This window comes from Prionailurus viverrinus, chromosome F1 (genome assembly GCF_022837055.1).
Source record: "Prionailurus viverrinus isolate Anna chromosome F1, UM_Priviv_1.0, whole genome shotgun sequence".
Classification (NCBI taxonomy): Eukaryota; Metazoa; Chordata; class Mammalia; order Carnivora; family Felidae; genus Prionailurus; species Prionailurus viverrinus.
Window position 1 is genome coordinate 50,544,445 of NC_062577.1, and position 19,357 is coordinate 50,563,801.

The 19,357-nt window shown below is 37.7% G+C and overlaps 1 long non-coding RNA gene across 1 annotated transcript; it reads left to right on the forward strand.

Moving 5' to 3' along the window:
- Positions 1-14,944: 14,944 nt before the first annotated feature.
- Positions 14,945-19,299, forward strand: LOC125155753 (uncharacterized). Its single transcript, XR_007148334.1, has 3 exons — positions 14,945-15,035; positions 15,719-15,803; positions 18,902-19,299. It is a non-coding gene; the product is annotated as an uncharacterized LOC125155753 (long non-coding RNA).
- The last annotated feature ends 58 nt before the right edge of the window (positions 19,300-19,357 follow it).

Consider the following 19,357-nt stretch of genomic DNA (forward strand, 5'->3'; position numbering starts at 1 on the left):
AATATTATTACTAAATCTCAAAACTTCTGCAAAGAGGTCTAGGAGTTGTTAAGAGCTGCATTTTTTTTTTCATTTTCCATTTATAGACTGAGAAACTGAGATTCAGGAGTAGGAAGTGACCTGCTCAAGGACATTTACTAGTCATGCTTCCTTCTACTGGAGTTAAAACCTTGACTTTAATGCCAATAATTCTCCCGCTGCAGCCATGGGCCTAATTTCTTCTTTGTTGGCTAAGAAAGGTCCTTATGATCTTCTAGGGCAAGGGCTCTGGAATGCTGATGTATCCTTATCTGCAGAACATGAAGGAGCTTGGGCCAAGGGGGATTGTATGGTAGGAGAAGGCAAGAGGTGTGAATTTACCTTGGTGGTGACAGAAAGCGGGGTTGGGGGAGGTTGCTCACAGTCTGTGTGGTGAGTGGAGAGAGGGTTGAACTTGGCACCCTGAGCACAGCCACACTTTAGGGACATACAACAAAGAAACAAACAAACAAAAACAGCTGACTTCAACTAGACACAGATGAATGGATTCAGAAAGCTGATCATTAAAAGCTAAAGTTACTATGACTTTAGACTGCAGTTAATATTGATATGTCCACCATGTGGAGATTATAGTCTTCATTCTCTTATGTTTTATGATACAGAAATAAAGGAGAGTTTTTAGCCAGTGTACAATATTGTTTATCTTGTTTAGGAAAAACGGACAAGATAAAGAGGATATTAAGAGGCCATTGAGAGTTGACCATGATGTGTTCTTGATGTTGTGGCTCAGCAGAGGGAGGCACCTGCGCAGCTCAAGTTTGGATGTAAGTTTCACTGGACCTCCATGCTCCACACCAGTGCCAAGGTGTGGGTTATAGGAGCATTGTAGTAGGGGAAATGCTATTAGAAATTTTTTTATAATGTTTTGGGATTGTGGGGCACCTAGATGGCTCAGTTGGTTAAGTGTCCAACTCTTGATTTTGGCTCAGGTCATGATCTCATGGTTCAGATAGAGCCCCAAGTCTGGATCTACGCTGACAGCACAGAGCCTGTTTGTGATTCTCTGTCTCCCCCTCTCTCTGCCCCTCCTTGGCTCACACACGTGTGCACACTCTCATATGAGCGCTCTCTCAAAATAAATAAATAAGCATTTAAACAAACAAACAAAATGTTTGGGGATTCCTTTCCTCTTTTAAGGCTCAAGGAAATAATTTTCTGTACATTTCCTATGTCTTCATAATTAAGGAAGGGCTTCTGTTTCACCTCAACTATAATTTGGATACAAGTGGACCCATATATTTTTACAATTGTTCAAATACCATACTGCTCAATTCTGGAGAGTGAGAACAATTTTTCAAGACTAATCCCCAAAGAAAACCAATAGCCAGCATTTACCAGCAAAGTTGTTGTTGGCTGGTTGAGGGGAGGGGGACAAGGACAGGTGGGAGGTTCTTGACCCTCTCAGCATCAATTATACTCTTCCATTTCCTCATATCTCCCACCTAATCACCACTGTCTCCTCTCCTGAAGCAAGCCTTTGTCCAGAAAGGCAGCATATGTTACACAAAGATGCTATGACTTGCTTTTTATTTTATCTCTCTGAAGTTTGAGTAAGTAACAAGAGGAACCGTAACCATGGATACAATGACAAGCAAATGCAGAGAATGTGAAGTGGAAACGACAGGGACTCAGGGATGTGATGAACATGCACTTGCAGAGTCTATGATCATCAGATGGAGACCTGGGTCTCACCAGAAATGCACTCTGTGCTTTAGAAAAGCAGACTTCAGAAACTTCAAAGAAAGGGCTTCTGAATGCAGGTGGTAGATTTAACCGTGCTTCTGATCTGTTCCCTCCATAAACCCCATTTAAGTGACAGTAAACAGATTTTTTGTAACTAGACACAAACCCACAAGGATGGAGGCAATAGAGAAGAATAAACACCAACAAACTTTTAGAAACTGCGAAGAAATATGCAAGTTCTAACTAACCTGACAGGAAAAATAAAACAAAGCAAACCAAAACTGTAAAGCCAAACTCTAAATCAGCAATGATTGGGAGGAGCCAAGCAACAACTCAATACGTACATGCAGTTTTCAGGTGGCTCAGGAACTGGGAGCATCAGGTACCACAGGATACCAGCGAGGAAGAGTTAACCTACTGAGAATTGATTGAAAGCTTTTAGAGAAACTGGACTCAGAATATTTTTCAGTGCCTATCTGACCATTTGCCCATGTCTTGTCAGACACAGATGCTTCATTCTTTGGAGAGGTTACAACTGAGGTTTTATAGGCTTTGGCAGCCCCCCGTGATTAAGGGTGGGGATACCATTCCAAAACAAAGAAAATAAACATATGCTGGAAGGTGAATGTTCTATTCCACTCCCAGTCCCACTTGTCTTTTCTGCTGTTGGGCTCCAAAATCATTGGCTGGCCATCATCCCTGCAAGCAAAAGATCAGAAGATTCTTCTCTGTGAGAATCTAACAAGCTCATGTAGAAACATTTCATCATATTTTAGTGCTTCTCCAACAAAATGGCCCACCATGTCAACAAATGACCTTCAGTGATATCTGTATTTACAAGCAGCACCCATAGGCTCAAAGTTGCCAGTTAAGCTTGTACTCCTTCACTCTTTAACAGCACAGAGAAGCAAAGATTACTGAACTTGTGAGAAAAGTCTGCTAACATGAGTTACAGAAACCAAAAGAAATGAAAAGATAAATAATCTTGGAAGGAAACCGATGCCATGGAGGAGGAAAAAAATCTTCAAAACTTTGTTATTAATAACATCATAGAAATAAAGATATTTCATCCAAGAAAGAAGTGGACATATTAAAGGACATATTCAGGGGGAAAAAGAAGAGCCCTGGAAAATAACATGAGGAAAGAAATTGAAAATTGAATAAAAAGTTGGAGAAAAAATGGAAAAAATCTCCCGGAGTGTAAAGTGAAAAGATGGAGATAAAAACAGGGGAAACAAATGAAATTAGAAAAGCAGTTAGGAAAACTCAGTATCCAAAAAGTAGAAGTGCTACCAAGAGAGAAAAGGAAAACAAAATTGTAAATGACATACTTCAGGAAAATTTCCCTGAACTTAAGGACATAGGTGGCAAGATTAAAAGATCCCATTGAGATCCTAGAATAATTAAAGAAATGCAACTCACATTAAGGAATGTTGTTTCAATATCTCAGAGCAATGGTGTAGCACTGAGTGTGGTACAAACATCCAGAGAGGGAAATGGTTATTGAAAAGGGAAAGGGATCAAAATGGCTTCAAATTTCTTAATAGCAAAGGTTGGTGAATTGAAAGGCAATTGAAAATTGGAGGTAATTGAAAATTGCATCCAAAATATTGATAGAAAATGATTTTCAGGGGGCGCCTGGGTGGCGCAGTCGGTTAAGCGTCCGACTTCAGCCAGGTCACAATCTCACGGTCCGGGAGTTCGAGCCCCGCGTCAGGCTCTGGGCTGATGGCTCGGAGCCTGGAGCCTGTTTCTGATTCTGTGTCTCCCTCTCTCTCTGCCCCTCCCCCGTTCATGCTCTGTCTCTCTCTGTCCCAAAAATAAATAAACGTTGAAAAAAAAATTAAAAAAAAAAAAAAAGAAAATGATTTTCAGTCTAGAATGTATGCCCAAACTGTTTATTAAATGGTATATAGGAATAGAGACATTTTTAGGTATACATGATCTCAAGATATTTACCTCCCTTTCCCATAAAATTATTTTAAGATATGCTCCACAAAAAGAAAGAGAAAGGAAACCGACACATATAGTAAGATACTAGGTAAACCGAAACAGTCGCATAAACCCTGGAGAGAAATTAAAATATCCTCCTCTAGGGTGATGGTAGAAGGGAACCTCAGAATGACAGGTATGTACTAAGCAAGGACAACCTGGTCTGAGGCAGTGTGGCTCAAAGTAAATACACTGAGGCCATCAACACCATATTCTCTGCCATTTTGTTGACTTTAAAAACAATGTTTGTTTATTTTTGAGAGAGAGAGACAAAGTGTGAGCAGGGGAAGGGCAGAGAGAGGGAAACACAGAATCCAAAGCAGGCTCCAGGCTCTGAGCTGTCAGCACAGAGCCTGATGCAGGGGTCAAACTCACGAGCCGTGAGATCATGACCTGAGCTGAAGTCAGATGATTAAGTCATCTTAATCCGGAATCAGTCATCAGATTCCGACTGAGGAACCCAGGCACCCTTGCTGCCTTTTTATTTGAATGAAACTACAAGAAAATGTGCTCCAATTGGAGAGAGAGGCAGCGGGGGGGGGGGGGGGGGAGGGGGACCTAGAAAGACAAATAAGATCTATCATATGGGTAAATAGACAAAACAACTAGGAGAAAAGTATAGAGTTCTTAGGAGAGCAGCAAGAAAAGTTCCATAATAAGAGTCATTTAGTAAGACTAAAGAGTAATCAGATAGAAGAAGAGGTCTCTAGAAGGAAAGATTCCAGGGGTGCCTAGGTGGATCAGTAGGTTGAGTGTGGTTCAGGTCATGTTCTCAGGGTTTGTGAGTTCAAGCCCTGCATCAGACTTTATGCTGACAACTCAGAGCCTGGAGCCTGCTTCAGATTCCGTATCTCTCTCTCTCTCTTTCTGCCCCTCTCCACCCATGATCTGTCTCTTTCTCTGTCAGAAATAAATAAACATTAAAAAAAGAGAAAAGATTCTTTAAAAATGTTGGAATTATTAGGTTACATTATGTAATTAATCTTTTGAAAAATACTTAGAAGCTGTTTGAAGATGTGGAAAAAATCATAGAAAGCTATGCAGATTAAAAAAAGATATCTATTAGCTTTAGGAAAAAGCAGTAAATGAAAAGTAATAACAGCACACAATAATATGTGAATTATACATTCAAAAACATAGTAAAGTAAAACAACACTGATTAAACAAAAACTGTCACTCAACCATACAGAAAGGCCGAGGGAGGGGAAGCAAGGGTGATGGAGATCAGACAATTAAATCCTCCTCTGTTATAATAATAAGTCAATGGATAATATCTAAGATCAAAAGGAACTGTATAACCTTGCAAATAAATAAATAAATAAATAAATAAAATATATAGATAAATGCCTAAATGTCAGATGAAACAGCTAAGAGTCCAAAGTTGCCACCTCCGGAGAGATGACTTGGGAGACCAGGGTGGGAGGGTATACTGGGAAAACAAACAAACAAACAAAGAAACAAGCATTGTTAACATAATTGGGATATGCTACAGACAATTCATACCAGCTTCACCCAAGTTAATTGTTCTCATCTGGTCCCTACTCCCAGTCCAGTAATGTAATGCTGGTTGCTTCAATTAGCCATGGTGGGAGTGTTGACACTGGAGAATTCAGGAAATGCCTCACATCTTTATTCCCACCTCCAACACCCCCAACACACATCCCCTAGAGGGAACTGGTCATTAAGTGTTTAAGTGTAGTCTATTGACTATACGCCTACTTGACTTTTATTCATAAATTCGTAAAACATGTGTAGCTCAGCTAATAGTAACTAATGAGTAATTTTATAATAATAAAACATTAAAACATTCCAGGAAAATATTTTTATGACCCTATATTCTAAGAGTCTTAAGAACATTGATAACTCAAGAAGACTTGAAGACGATACAAGTTATGCTAATATAATCACACATTATTCCAGTGAGGAAGAAAAAAAAGGCACTTAAATTAATGCAAATGACAGGGAGCTTTAGATTCAACTCAGAAGGTTTAATGATCTATACAAATGTTGGGAAAAGGGCTACAAGATCATGGATGATTATGTGAAAGATCCACACTGTCAAGAGAACAAAACGAGTTTAAAAGAAGCTCAGGCTTACTCAGAAATTTAAGTTAAACACGAATCTTTTTAAACCTGTTTATGAAGTAGGAAAATAAACAAACAGAAGAAGAGTAGGATGTCTTTTTTGAGATGACACGTGTTAGCATTCGATGGAAAAGAGAACAAAACCGTTCAGCTCCACTGTTAACTGCAGTAGCCTTTATGGGGGAAAGGTCAGATCACCACTTTGGGGATGTTCAGTGCATCTTGCAGAAGCGAAGACGTGAGTGATACTCGGATGTTGTGCTTTGCAACCTGGGACTGGGCATAGGTGCTTCCATCCAAACTCCAAAATGAACACTGTGTCTAACACATAGGCTGTCAGAGAAAATCTCCAACTTTTCCACTGGCCTTTCTCCTCTACTCAGTTCCCTCCTTATCAATTACCTGGATTTCATTAGTCTGTCACATGAGTCATCCCCCTGAGCTGGGATCAGTGTTTTGGCAAGTAGCCCAATTATGGTGATTCAGACAACAAACAGAGAAACAAAAACAGGTGAAATGATCAAAGAGTAAATAAATGCAACTGTGTTTCTGTCTAATGAATGAGCGGAAGATATCGTAGTCTGGGACAATAAAGTTGAATCATTAAAAATACATCTTTAGATTCCATAATTCACACTCCCAGTTAATGAATCTCAAACATGTCCCCATTCTGACTGCAAAACTTTAACAATATTTAACACTTTAGCAACATTTAAAGTGCATTTATTTCCTTTCTGTGTAAGAATCCTCATTTAAAAACAATTTCAGCCCGGTCATTATTGTTAAAAAATTCTCTCATAGTGATAGTATCCTGTTTTTCTCTGAAAAGAATATTTGAGACAATTGCCTTCCTATGTTATGAACTCAATATGGAAACATGCCCCTGAAAGTCATGGAATAGAACAATTATCCTTTGTCTTTACAGCTTAAGTCAATCATATACCGATTCCAAAATGTATTCTGGTGAGACTATGGATAAGTCATAGGTTCGGTCTTCTGTGTTTCAACAAAGCCATTTTACAGTTGGGAACTATCACTGCTTACAATGATAAGACACATTCCCATTTTTTAAAAAATCTATTTTTGTGTATATTACTTTTGCTCACTGAACCATTTAAATTTTTGTTGATTATACAATAATTTGAAGCTTTTCACAAATACATTTTTTTCTTACCATGACTCCAAGCTATAAAGGAGTAATTTACATTTCTAGTGACTTGGCTCACCCTGGGTCTCCTGAAAGAGAGCTGGTGTAGCATGGAAAATAGACTCAAAGACGGCGAGCTGAAGGAAGCTCTGGATACCGCAGTTGTTATCACGCTTTGTTATAACTGTATTAAGATAGTGTTTGTCTCAGTCCATTTGGGCTGCTATAACAAAATTACCATAAACTGGGTGGCTTATTAACAGCAGATTTTTTTCTCACTGTTCTGGAGCCTAGGATGTCCAAGATCAAGTCACTGGGAATTTCAGTGTCTGATGAGAGCCCACATTCTGGTTCCTAGATGGCACCTCCTTGTTGTGTGCTCACATGGTGGAAGGGGGTGAGGGAACTGTCTTGCACTTCTTTTTTTATAAGAGTGCTAATCCCATTTTGAGGGCAACACCTCACGTCCTAATTACCTCCCAGATGCCATACCTCAACACACCATCACTTTGGGGATCAGGTTTTTAACATATTTAACTTGGTGGGGAGGGGAGCACAAGCATTCAATCTATCATGTTGTTCTGCAAACAAAGAACTTTATGAGGACAGGAATGTAAAGAGCTGTGCTAACGTCCTTTCTGTTAACTGGTTACATGAAGAAGTATACTAGTACTATATTTCCATGTTATACAGCATGAAGATAAGACAGAAATATAAGCTTGGTCTTCAAGGGGCTCATGATCAACTTCAAAACTCCTAGAACCATTAGAAAACGTTTATTACACACACAATATGACTAAGTGTAAGGGATAGGATATTTAAGGAAAAAGAATCCTAAGTAAAATTTTTATGCTTGAGGAAAACCAGCTGCCAAGCTTGACCAAACTGAACTTAATTATTCTTATGGGTCACTCTCAACTAATTCCAATCTTTTAGTCTAGTAAGAATATTTTCTGCAGAGAAAATGACTTTATCTTAGCAACACAATTACATTATTAAGTTTTTTAAGAAATGCTCAGTTCATTAAGAAGGAGACAAAGACAAATATCACTGATTTGAAATTGTTAGTTCAGAATCACATAGTATGAAATTGAAAGCATGCATTGAGTGAAAATTATAAATATGCTAACTACTAAGTGGAAAAAATTATTTGCCTTTAAAATAGTAGTTTCTGCTCACTTAATAAGGCATTAGGAAATAATGTCACAATGGTCCAAAATGCTCTGTTATAGGTTGTGTGGTTATGTTATAAATGTTACATATGCCTATATTATGTGGAGACTAGGCAATGTCTTATGAAAAATTTAATGGTACAGATGGGAAACCAACATAAAAGGCACTTCTGAGAGGAAGCAGAAGGTGGAGAGAAAAACAAGACCCTGAGTTGGAAAAATCTAGTCAATATGCTAGTTTCACATCTTACTACCTATGTAAATTTCATCAAGGTTCTCAACCATTCCAAATTTCAGATTCCTCCTCCTTCCTTCCTTTCATCCTTCTTTTCTCCCTCCCTCCCTCTCATTTTTCTTTCTTTCTTTCTTTCTTTCTTTCTTTCTTTCTTTTCTTCTTTCCATTCTTTTGTTCTTTCAATTTCTTATCTATAAAATGGGACAGCTCTTCTGAACCACATGACTTTTGGTGAGAATGAAATAACAAATAAAACACCTGCCATAATGTTCAGAACACTGTAGTCACTTGGGGTTAGTTATCCTTCCTCACTTAATGTTAGTGACTTTTGTCTTGTGGAATTTAACAAAGCAATATGCACATACTTGTCTAGAGAACTTAAGAGTTTTTATTAATTTCTCATTATTTCTCCATAGAATGGGATGTTTAGAGTTGGACAGAAAACAAATGCACTTAATATTTTTTTTTTCAATTGAGAGACTACTTGTCTAAGAGAAATAAAAATCCAGATCCAGTTAAGGATTATATATCATAATACATGAGGATTTATTCTGATCATTCACTCTTTAGTATTCACCTCAATGCATATACATTATTTTGTAACACATGTACTTTATTTCTACAAATAGTGCTTTCTTTATCCATTTTTTGATTGTTTTGAGTTTATGAAAGCTATGAACCTTGACAGAAAAACCCAAATATATTTATTCTCAAAGATATTATAACAATAGTTAACAAACTCAAGTTCTTACTATGTATCAGGCTATGATACATACAGAATAATGACTCTGCCAAAGATGCCCATGTCCTAATCCTTGGTATTGGTAAATATGTTAAATACAGAGCAGTTGGGAATTATGGTTGCAGATGGCATTAAGGTTGCTAATAAGCTGAACTTAAAATTAGGAAGGGGTTATCCTGGACTATCTGGGTGGGTCCAATGTAATAACAAGGGTCTTTTAAATGTGGAGGAGGGAGGCAAAAGAGTTAGTATTTTTTTTTTAATTTTTTTTTCAACGTTTATTTATCCTTGGGACAGAGAGAGACAGAGCATGAACGGGGGAGGGGCAGAGAGAGAGGGAGACACAGAATCTGAAACAGGCTCCAGGCTCTGGGCCATCAGCCCAGAGCCCGACGCGGGGCTCGAACCCCCGGACCGCGAGATCGTGACCTGGCTGAAGTCGGACGCTTAACCGACTGGGCCACCCAGGCGCCCCAAGAGTTAGTATTGAAGTAATGTAATATAAGAGAGACAAGACCAGCCATTGCTGGCTCTGAAGATGGGAAGAGACCGGGAGCCAAGGAATGTCAGCAGCAACTAGCAGCTAGAATAAGGCAAGGAAACAGATTCTTCAGAAAGCCTCTAGCAAGGAATAAAGCCCTGCTGATGTTAGTCCAGGGAGACATATTTCTGACTTCTGAATCACAGAGCTTTAAAGTAATAAATTTGTGTTGCTTAAAGCTACTAAATTTGTGATAATTTGTTACAGTAGTAAATGGAATCTAATATACCAGCACTCTTCTAAAATGTTTTCTGTTTATCAAGTCATCTCATTTTAAAAATAGTCATAACTTAGGTATTAGTATTATGCTTTTTCTTTTATGGTTAAAAAAAAGAGCTGAATGCATGGAAAAGTCAAGTAGCTTGCCAGAGTTGGATCCTAGGGGATTTGAACTTGTTCTTTGGCTCTATAACCTTCATTCTTAAAACATTTTAAAAAGAAACCCAAAAAAAACAAAAACAACAACAACAACAAAAACACTTCCTCTCTTGATTTAAATACAGTTTTGGGTGGTCCACAGAGTCCCTGATGCTTATCCATAGATGCCAGTGATCTAAAAACTGTTATCTGCCAATCATCAAAAGAAATAATTTTTGCCCCCCCCTTAAAGCTTTGTTTATGGTTCAAGAACATCACAGGCATATTAAGATGGGTTAATGTGGGGCATCTGGGTGGCTCCGTCAGTGAAGCGTCTGACTTCAGCTCAGGTCATGATCTCACGGTTTGTGAGTTCAAGCCCAATGTCGGACTCTGTGCTGACAGCTCAGAGCCTGGAGCTGTGGATTTTGGATTCTGTGTCTCCCTCTCTCTGTGTTCCTCCCCCACTCATGTTCTATCCCTCTCTGTGTTCCAAAAATAAATAAACGCTAAGATAAATAAAAATTTAAAAAGATGGATTAATGTAAAATCATTTTATCATAAATGAATTAGTAAAATAGCAATTTAGCAGCAATATTTAGAGAAAGCAGATTTGGGGGAAAGAGTGGGTATTGTATATGCTTCTCCCTTACCTTGCCTCTATCTCTCTTTCTGGTTCTCTTTCTCTCTCTTTGTCTCTGTCTCTCTCTTTTTCTCTTTTTCTCTCATGCACGTAATATACATTTTCCCAAGAGGAATTAATATGTAAATGAAACAAAGCAATGCCCTCACTAGGGAAACAGACCAAAGAAAGTCTGTCATAGGAAGGTAAAAGTCAAGGTCAGTCAGTTCAGTTTGATTAGAGCCTGTTGTGTCTGAGATGGTTGCAGACTGCACCTTCTACCATTCTCCCAGGCTTCACCTGCCTCTTGCATAGAGTCTGCACCTATCTTCTGACACCTGAGTATTTTTATTTCACCAGATTGTGAACAGTCTAAATAAACATAAGTAAAAAAAAACTCAAATATTTATGAGTCTTTTATTTATATTTTCTAATTTTTATTGAAATTCTAGTTAATTCAATATTGCATACGGTGCAATATTGGTTTCAGGAGTAGAATTCAGTGATTCATCACTTACATACAACACCCAGTGCTCACAACAAGCGCCCTTCTTAGTATCCATCACCTACTTAAGGCATCTCCCACCCACCTCCCTTCACCAACCCTCAGTTTGTTCTCTATTATTAAGAGTCTCTTGGGGTGCCTGGATGGCTCAGTCGGTTAAGCGTCCGACTTGGGCTCAGGTCACGATCTCGCGGTCCGTGAGTTCGAGCCCCGCGTCGGGCTCTGTGCTGATGGCTCAGAGCCTGGAGCCTGTTTCAGATTCTGTGTCTCCCTCTCTCTCTCTGCCCCTCCCCCATTCATGCTCTGTCTCTCTCTGTCTCAAAAACAAATAAACGTTAAAAAAAATTTTTTTAAATAAAAAAAGAGTCTCTTACGGTTTGTTTCCCTCTCTCTTTTTTTTTTTCCCCTTCCCCTATGTTCATCTATTCTGTTTCTTAAATTCCATTTATGAGTGAAATCACATGGTATTTTCTTTTCTCTGACTGGTGTATTTCATTTGGTGTAATAGTATCCACGTCATTGCAAATGGCAAGATTTCATTCTTTTGATGGCTAAGCAATATTCCATTGTTTATAGCCCACATCTTCTTTATGCATTCATCAGCCAATCCTCATTTGGGCTCTTTCCATAGTTATTTCCACAGGCTATTGTTAATAATGCTGCTATAAACATTGGGATGCTCGTACCCCTTCAAATCTGTATTTTTGTATCCTTTGGGTAAACACCTAGTAGTGAAATTGTTGGGTTTTAGGAAGAGTCTATCAGACAGCCAAACATTTTCATTAAAGACATAGTACCAAAAAAATTTTTAAAGAGAGAAAAAATAAGTCATTAATTTTGTGCTACTCCCCCTCCTTTAGTAATCTTTTTACCTCTCCACTTTTGAGTCTTCAATGCCTTTGCCCATCTTCATGAAAGATGAACCTTCTTTCTTTTGCATAACATTTCAGAAATGCTTTAAATAAAAAATATAAAAAGTAAATAAGAAATAAATAATATCTAAATGTGCTATTTAAAATATTATTTTTATTTTGCTGGACCTATGTGTACATAATTTATTGGAATAATAAAACATGTATTTGGCAACTGTGCTAAAATAAAATACAGAAATAGGAAATGGTTAACTGTACCAAAAAGTAGTTTTAAGTTCTATTCCAGGCATTTAAATTCCCATGTGATGGCAGAAACCTCTTGTGACTGGTGAGCACACCCAGTTACCTATTTGGCAGCCCCGAGTCCTGAATGGAAACCAGTGCACTTTGCTGGTAAACTGAGTTACCACTATGCTTCACTGGACAGAGACAACATGCTTTTCTGTCTGTAAGAGTATTTTATTAACATCATTTCTCTGCACTACAAGTCAGTGACACGTGTTAACTAAGTCAGTTGGCAAACATTATTATGCTTTTTAAATAGGATGTTTCTAAATGACAGTTTCATAATAACCTAAAAGTGCAATAACCCAGGCAAGCCCTACACTAAATTATTAAGTAATACAATGTACCATAATTGTAATACTGTCCATTCCACCCATTCTTTTCCACAGATCCTTCTCCCGACTCCACTTCTTCCCCATACACATAGATACATATACTCATGACGGATGTCAATTTCAAATGCTTTTCAACTTCTTGCCAGTGGAAAATTGCTGTCAGGGAAAAAGGAAATTCTAAATACCTAACTCAGACTACATGAGTTATAATATTTATAATGTAATAGAGTTGCTATTGATTTAAATTTTTTTAATGTTTATTTATTTTTGACAGACAGACAGAACGTGAGTAAAGGAGGGGCAGAGGGAGAGGGAGACACAGAATCTGAAACAGGTTCCAGGTTCTGAGCTGTCAGCACAGAGCCCAAAGCGGGGCACAAACTCATCAGCTGTGAGATTATGACCTGAGCCAAAGTCAGATGCTTATTCTACTGAGCCACCCAGACGCCCCTAGGGTTATTATTTCTAGTAGTGTTTGTATTTTGCTCTTAAAAAGAAAAATAAACAAAAAAAAAGGAGAGGGGTACCTGAGTGGCTCAGTCGGTTAAGCACCCTGACTCTTGATTTAGGCTCAGGTCATGATCTCATGGTTTGGTCCATGGGATCAAACCCTGCTTCAGGTTCTGTACTGATAGCACAGAGCCTGCTTGGGATTCTCTCTCTTTCTCTGTCCTCTCTCTCTCAAAATAAATAAATAAATATTTTTAAAAAAGAGAAAAAATGCAAGGGGAGGTCCCAAAGAAATGAATATGTATTGGTGAGATTTCATAAAGCAAATGGCCAGAAGGGCTTGCTTCCCTGTGACTCAGAAATCACACAAATTGAAGTGATCATCTGTTTGTAAAGCATATCTAACCTAAACTGCACAGGTAACATGGGCTCCCTTGTTAGGCCCAACACCTCAAAATTGTAGATTCTGAGCAGGACTGAGTATATGTAGAAAATTTGAAGTACACCACATATTTACTTGATAAGCAAAGCATTATAAAGATACTTCAAAGTAAACAGAAATCATCCATAAGGCAAGTAGAAGGGGTTATTTAGCTGGCAGTAAATATAACAAGAGTTAGTTCCAGGCAGAGAGTATCTCTTGATTGGACCATATAACAATACATAAAAGTAAGTAATAGTCATGTATACAACACATGGGATCATTTTATGTGCATTTATATAAGAAACATAGTTTCTGAGGCTCCTGGGTGGCTCAGTCGGTTAAACATCAGGCTTCCGCTCAGGTCATGATCTCGTGGTTCGTGAGTTTAAGCCTCATGTCAGGCTCTGTGCTGAAGAGCTAAGAGCCTGGAGCCTGCTTTAGATTCTGTGTCTCCTTCTCTCTCTCTGCCTCTCCCCTACTCATTCTTTCTTTCTCTCTCTCTCTCTCTCTCTCGCTCTCTCTCAAGAATATATAAACATTAACAAAAATTTTTTAAAAATAAATAAAAAACATAGTTTCTTAACACAGAGAATATGGTTCATCACTTATTGGAAAAGGTCGAAAGGCACATCAACATTATATACTGTAGCAATGTATACTGTTTACATATATTTTGAGACCAAGATAAAATGCATATGAATTTCAAATTAAATTTTGTTTTCATTTTAATCAATAATTCTCACATTTAACTAGGTCACAAGGGGGGAGTCTGTATTAACTGGATAGAGCATGACAGGAGAAAATATAGAAGTAGTATGTTTTTTTAAACATGTTTTTAAAAGCATTTAACTAAACCTTTTCTCGACTACAACTTGGTTTCTTTAAAGCTTCCTTTATTTCAGGCTAAGGTTTTATGAGCATCTCCCAATTTATACTTATCTTTGTGAGAATAGAAATTGATTTTCTACTATAAGTGTTGCTTACTCTAGGGAATAGACACATTCCAGAAAGAGAGTTGCTGGAATTTTTTTTTTGTAATACTTGCATTTTATTTTCTCTTTGACATTCATTATAAACTTGAAGACTGTATGGCGAATATCACCACAAAGAAAAGTCCACTCAAACTTAGTCTTTGGAAAAAAAAAAATTTTTCCTGAGAAAAATTTACTAAATTTAATGTATAATTGCGAATTAGAATTTGGCAGGTATTAATTTTAGCATGCTGCCTTTCAGGTAACAAAACTGGGCATTGAAATAAACCAAAGGAGCTAATAGTTGTTGAGGGCCCAGTGTGATTCTGTGTGCTGTGTGTGATTATATACCTCAAAATGCATGCTTTTTCTTCAGATTGAGATCCTTGGACTAATTGCATCATAATCAGATGGAATGGTATGTTTCAAGGCTGACTGTTAGTCTACAAAATTAGAATCCAAGTCTTTGAGGATGAGGCTGGGAAATCTGCATTTTTAACAAGCAAGTCTGGTTATTTGTTAAGCAGTCTAAAGTTTGAGAAGCACTGATCGATGTTAGTGAGGTCCTCCCTTCCTAGGTAAATTTTTCATAAACTAAGTTATTGAAAAAGACACTGTTTACATAATTTAAGTTCTTATTTTTTAATTTCTTGACTATATGTGTAAGAAGAATTTCTGTTGAATTGTAATGGCAGAGCTTGGATCTGTTAAGGAGGGTATATGAATACTACTGACTGAGACATTGCCTCTTTAACTCTTAAGGAAAAGAATTGCTCTTTGGGGGACAGAACAAAAGCTGTAACGCTGAGATCTGCCTTACTGGATTTCCCCCATTTCTCTCAGATGAATGGATCTTCCTAGGCTAAAACCCCAAAGCAAACCACAAAAATGATTCTGAAAGGTAGCTAAATCAAAACACTTTGATAAGCCATCAAAGGCTGATACTGTCTTTTACTAACATTCAGCGGAACACATATTGCTACATACTAGGAACTGATCGCTCAAAAGCCAATTGATGTCACAGACAGTGCTAAAGTGGTTCATGAATTTGAAATGACAACAGATCCTTTGAAAAAGGCAAGCCGGCTGGATTTTGATTGAACATGCTAATTTCCAAAAGAACCATTCCCTAGCTTGATTTTATACAGTGCAACCTGTTAAGACTATTTGGAAATCGCAGGGGCTGGTGATAAAATAATAGTGGGCTCAATTATCCATTATCAGAGGAAAAGAGAGCAGCATTCCCTTTGTCCCTTTGCAGGTTGATTTGAATACACAATACCAGAGGGCACGGTGAGATGACTCAGAGGACAAGTGGCTGCAGCTTTGGGAACTATCAGAGATGAGTAAGTGACAAAATTTGGGGATATGTCCCTGCTAATTTGGTTCTGCATTGAGATTAAAGCTTTAATTTCTACCACTTGAGAAAAGAGAGTTAAACACAGCCTCTGTCCTTAAGGCAAGATTAAATTGAATCCTTTATCATGGGGATCCATAGAGGATGAGATTAAGAATTCTCATCAGTTAACTTTAGAAAATGCTTAAATGTAGGATCTCATGGTACAGAAATGTTTCTTTATAGCCAAGTTCCATTCAGCGGCAGAAATCTCAAAGTAGAAATTCAGGACTTTTTGGATTGGTTAATAAGTTGATGGCAGTCCTGGACCTCCCTCTGCTCAAACATTTTAGAATTTCTCCTGATTAAATCAGCAGTGAGAGGGGCGCCTGGGTGGCGCAGTCGGTTAAGCGTCCGACTTCAGCCAGGTCACGATCTCGCGGTCTGTGAGTTCGAGCCCCGCGTCGGGCTCTGGGCTGATGGCTCAGAGCCTGGAGCCTGTTTCTGATTCTGTGTCTCCCTCTCTCTCTGCCCCTCCCCCGTTCATGCTCTGTCTCTCTCTGTCCCAAAAATAAATAAACGTTGAAGAGAAAAAAAAAAAAAAAAAAAAAAATCAGCAGTGAGAAGATAGCCTCGTTGTACCAGCAACAGTGATATGAGTGTCAGCTCCCAAATATTTTCTCTTGTTGTCTGAGAGTTCCTCTGTTTAATCTAATTCCTTCGACTCTTCCAGGGGTACAAATTTTGCTTGTGCTTTAGCGTTCTTCAGGGCAGGGATTGCAGTGATGTGAATGAGTCATGAACCTGAAGAATGAAATGAAGGGATGGGGCACCTGGGTGGCTCAGTTGGGTAAGGGTCTGACTCTTGATTTCAGCTCAGGTCATGACCTCACAGTTCCTGAGTTTGAGCCCCGCATCATGCTCTGCGCTGACAGCACGGAGCCTGCTTGGGATTCTCTTCCTCTCTCTCTGCCCCTTCCCTGCTTGCTCTCTCTCTCTCTCTCTCTCTCTCTCTTTCAAAATAAATAAATACACATTAAGAATGAAAGAAGGGAATTTTTTCCAGAAAACGTGGTAATCAAGATAAATATCTAAAAAATCAAAATAATGAAAAAAATCCCAGAGGAACAAAAATGTTGAAATTTTAAATATAGTCCGTTGTAGTTTGTTTTCTGACCCTGCATTACTGGACAGTAGGAACAGTCATTTCGACTCGTCCTGGCCCCAGAGCCATTGCATCTTCCTTGTCCCCCAGGCCCTCCACTAGGTAGATTCATGCGAGTTGACAGTGACATGCAAACAGATGGGGCAACCATGGGGTTTATATAGGGTATATATTTTTTTATTGTAACGCTTTATTGTTTACCACTTGGTTCGAAATATGAGAAGATACTTGGATAAGTGAATAAAGGGATGCACATTTTTTCTATTTGTCTCCAACATGACACTGTTAGTATCTTAAACTATTTAATACACAATTAACTCAAGGTATCTCATTAGCCACATCTGAATGTTAGAATGATGATACTTAAAATTTCAAATAACTTTCCTGTTTATGTTTTTAAGAAGTGATAGTCCTGCAGATGAATTGATCTCCCACTATTTAATTTGTATTATGTTCTTTGAAATAGGATTAACCACCCTTTTCACAAATTCAAAATGTGGATTTTGTGTTTTAAACTTAGGGATATTATATCCTGATTGACAAGCAGTCAGAAAGGTTGAAAGAACTAAAGAATTTCATCCCTACTCTGGGCCAAAAGACCCAGCTTAGAAAACTGCCTGTAGAGGAGCTTAAGAGAGATTTACTGGAAACATTTTTTTTGGCTTTTAAAGCTCTTTTTAATGGGTAACCTAAATGCCATTTTAGTATAGAGTCTGTAGACTTCTAACGGCCATACCAGAAGTGCCCCTTCTAATTGGCTACTTAGATGGCAAGGTCACATATATCAATCAAGATAGCAGACATTTTGGAAATGTATCACTGGGAAAAGTAAGACTGAAAGAATCATTAAATACTTTTTATAGTTTTCTTTCCAAAAAAATATAATAGCAGAAATCTAATCTCAGAATTGTCAGATACTTATTATTTTTCTGATTAATTATAAAGATTTAACCCCTTCCTGATAAAATTTTATCAATTCAAGAAAAGTAATATCAAGTGCTCCTTGCCTCTACTTTAATTGGAATTTTGTTTAGTTTGAAAGGTTTTATAATAAAATATTGAGAATATCTCATCCAATGTGAATATCCGAGAACCTCTGCTTCTTTTGAGGTGCAGTTTGAAAACCAATGCAATTTTAGATGGCACTTATATCAAGCCTTTACAGGTGACTAAAATTTTGAAGATAAGAGAACTCACTTAAAGATACATTTCTAAGGATTTCTTCCTCCTCCTCCTGTCCCCCTCCTCCTTCTCTTCCTTTCTTCTCTTCTTCTTCCTCCTTTTTCTGGTTTTGATTTGTTGCCATTTGTTTTTAATTGGGATTGACCCACGATATGTCTTAAGTCAACATAACAAGACGGTGAGTACCTTACTCTGAATTTTGAAAACCCATTGGCTATTAGCAAACAATAGAAGAGAGGAAACCAAAGCCACATGTTCCAGGGATGTGCAATAAAGTCACAAGTTTTAAAATGTAATCGTAGGCAATCCCTTCATTGATTGAATCATATGAATGGAGACTTTGAAGTTAAACCCCATGGTTTATTTTGAGGAATAAAGGGTTAAGCTTTAAAGGCATAATATGGAAATTGAGAACAAGGGTATTTCCAACCATTTAAAAGAACACTTTCCTGAAAAGCTGTTTGGGTACCTCCCATTGTATTATATCATATACACAGCTAACTGCATAAATCTCTTTAAGCAGGATTTCATTTTTCCTCTTCAAGAAGTTATGTAGACAATAAATAGAACAGATTGGACTTGTCTAGCAGCATCAGGTAAAAAAAAACTGAAATTATTTTTAAACTTCTTTGCTAATGTTCAATGTCATGCTCTTGAAGCCATTATGATTTTTTAAGTTGTTGGTATTCGTTCCTGTAAAATATAAAACATACGAATATTTTTAGAGAGTTTATACATCCATGGTTTTTCTTTTTTCTCAGCAAATAAGAGAGATGGATATACAAGCAAATGTCCTAATGACTAGAAGCAGAAGGAGAGAAAAAGTAAGATAAAGAGAAGTGGGGAGACTATATGAAGAAAAGAGCTGACAGTACAGATGCTTTAACCCATGAATCTTTTATTTTTTTCATATACACCTTGTTATTGAAAATGAATGGCATGAACTTATGTTACCCGAGAACAGTATGGAGTGTGAAACCAGAGGGAGAATTTGCAAATATGTCTTTCTTAAAGAGGATTCTCTTCTCTTACTGGAAATATTATTTAAACACCTACCTACTGCTGACTATCAAATTCAAATGTGTTTTTTATGAACATCTTCACAACCCACCTCAACAAACAGATTCAAGAAAGAATTAAAGGAAAGAATGTGTCTAAGTTTCTCTCCATTAATGAAGGGAAAAGTCAGGCTTTTGTTATTTTTCCAGGGAAGTATA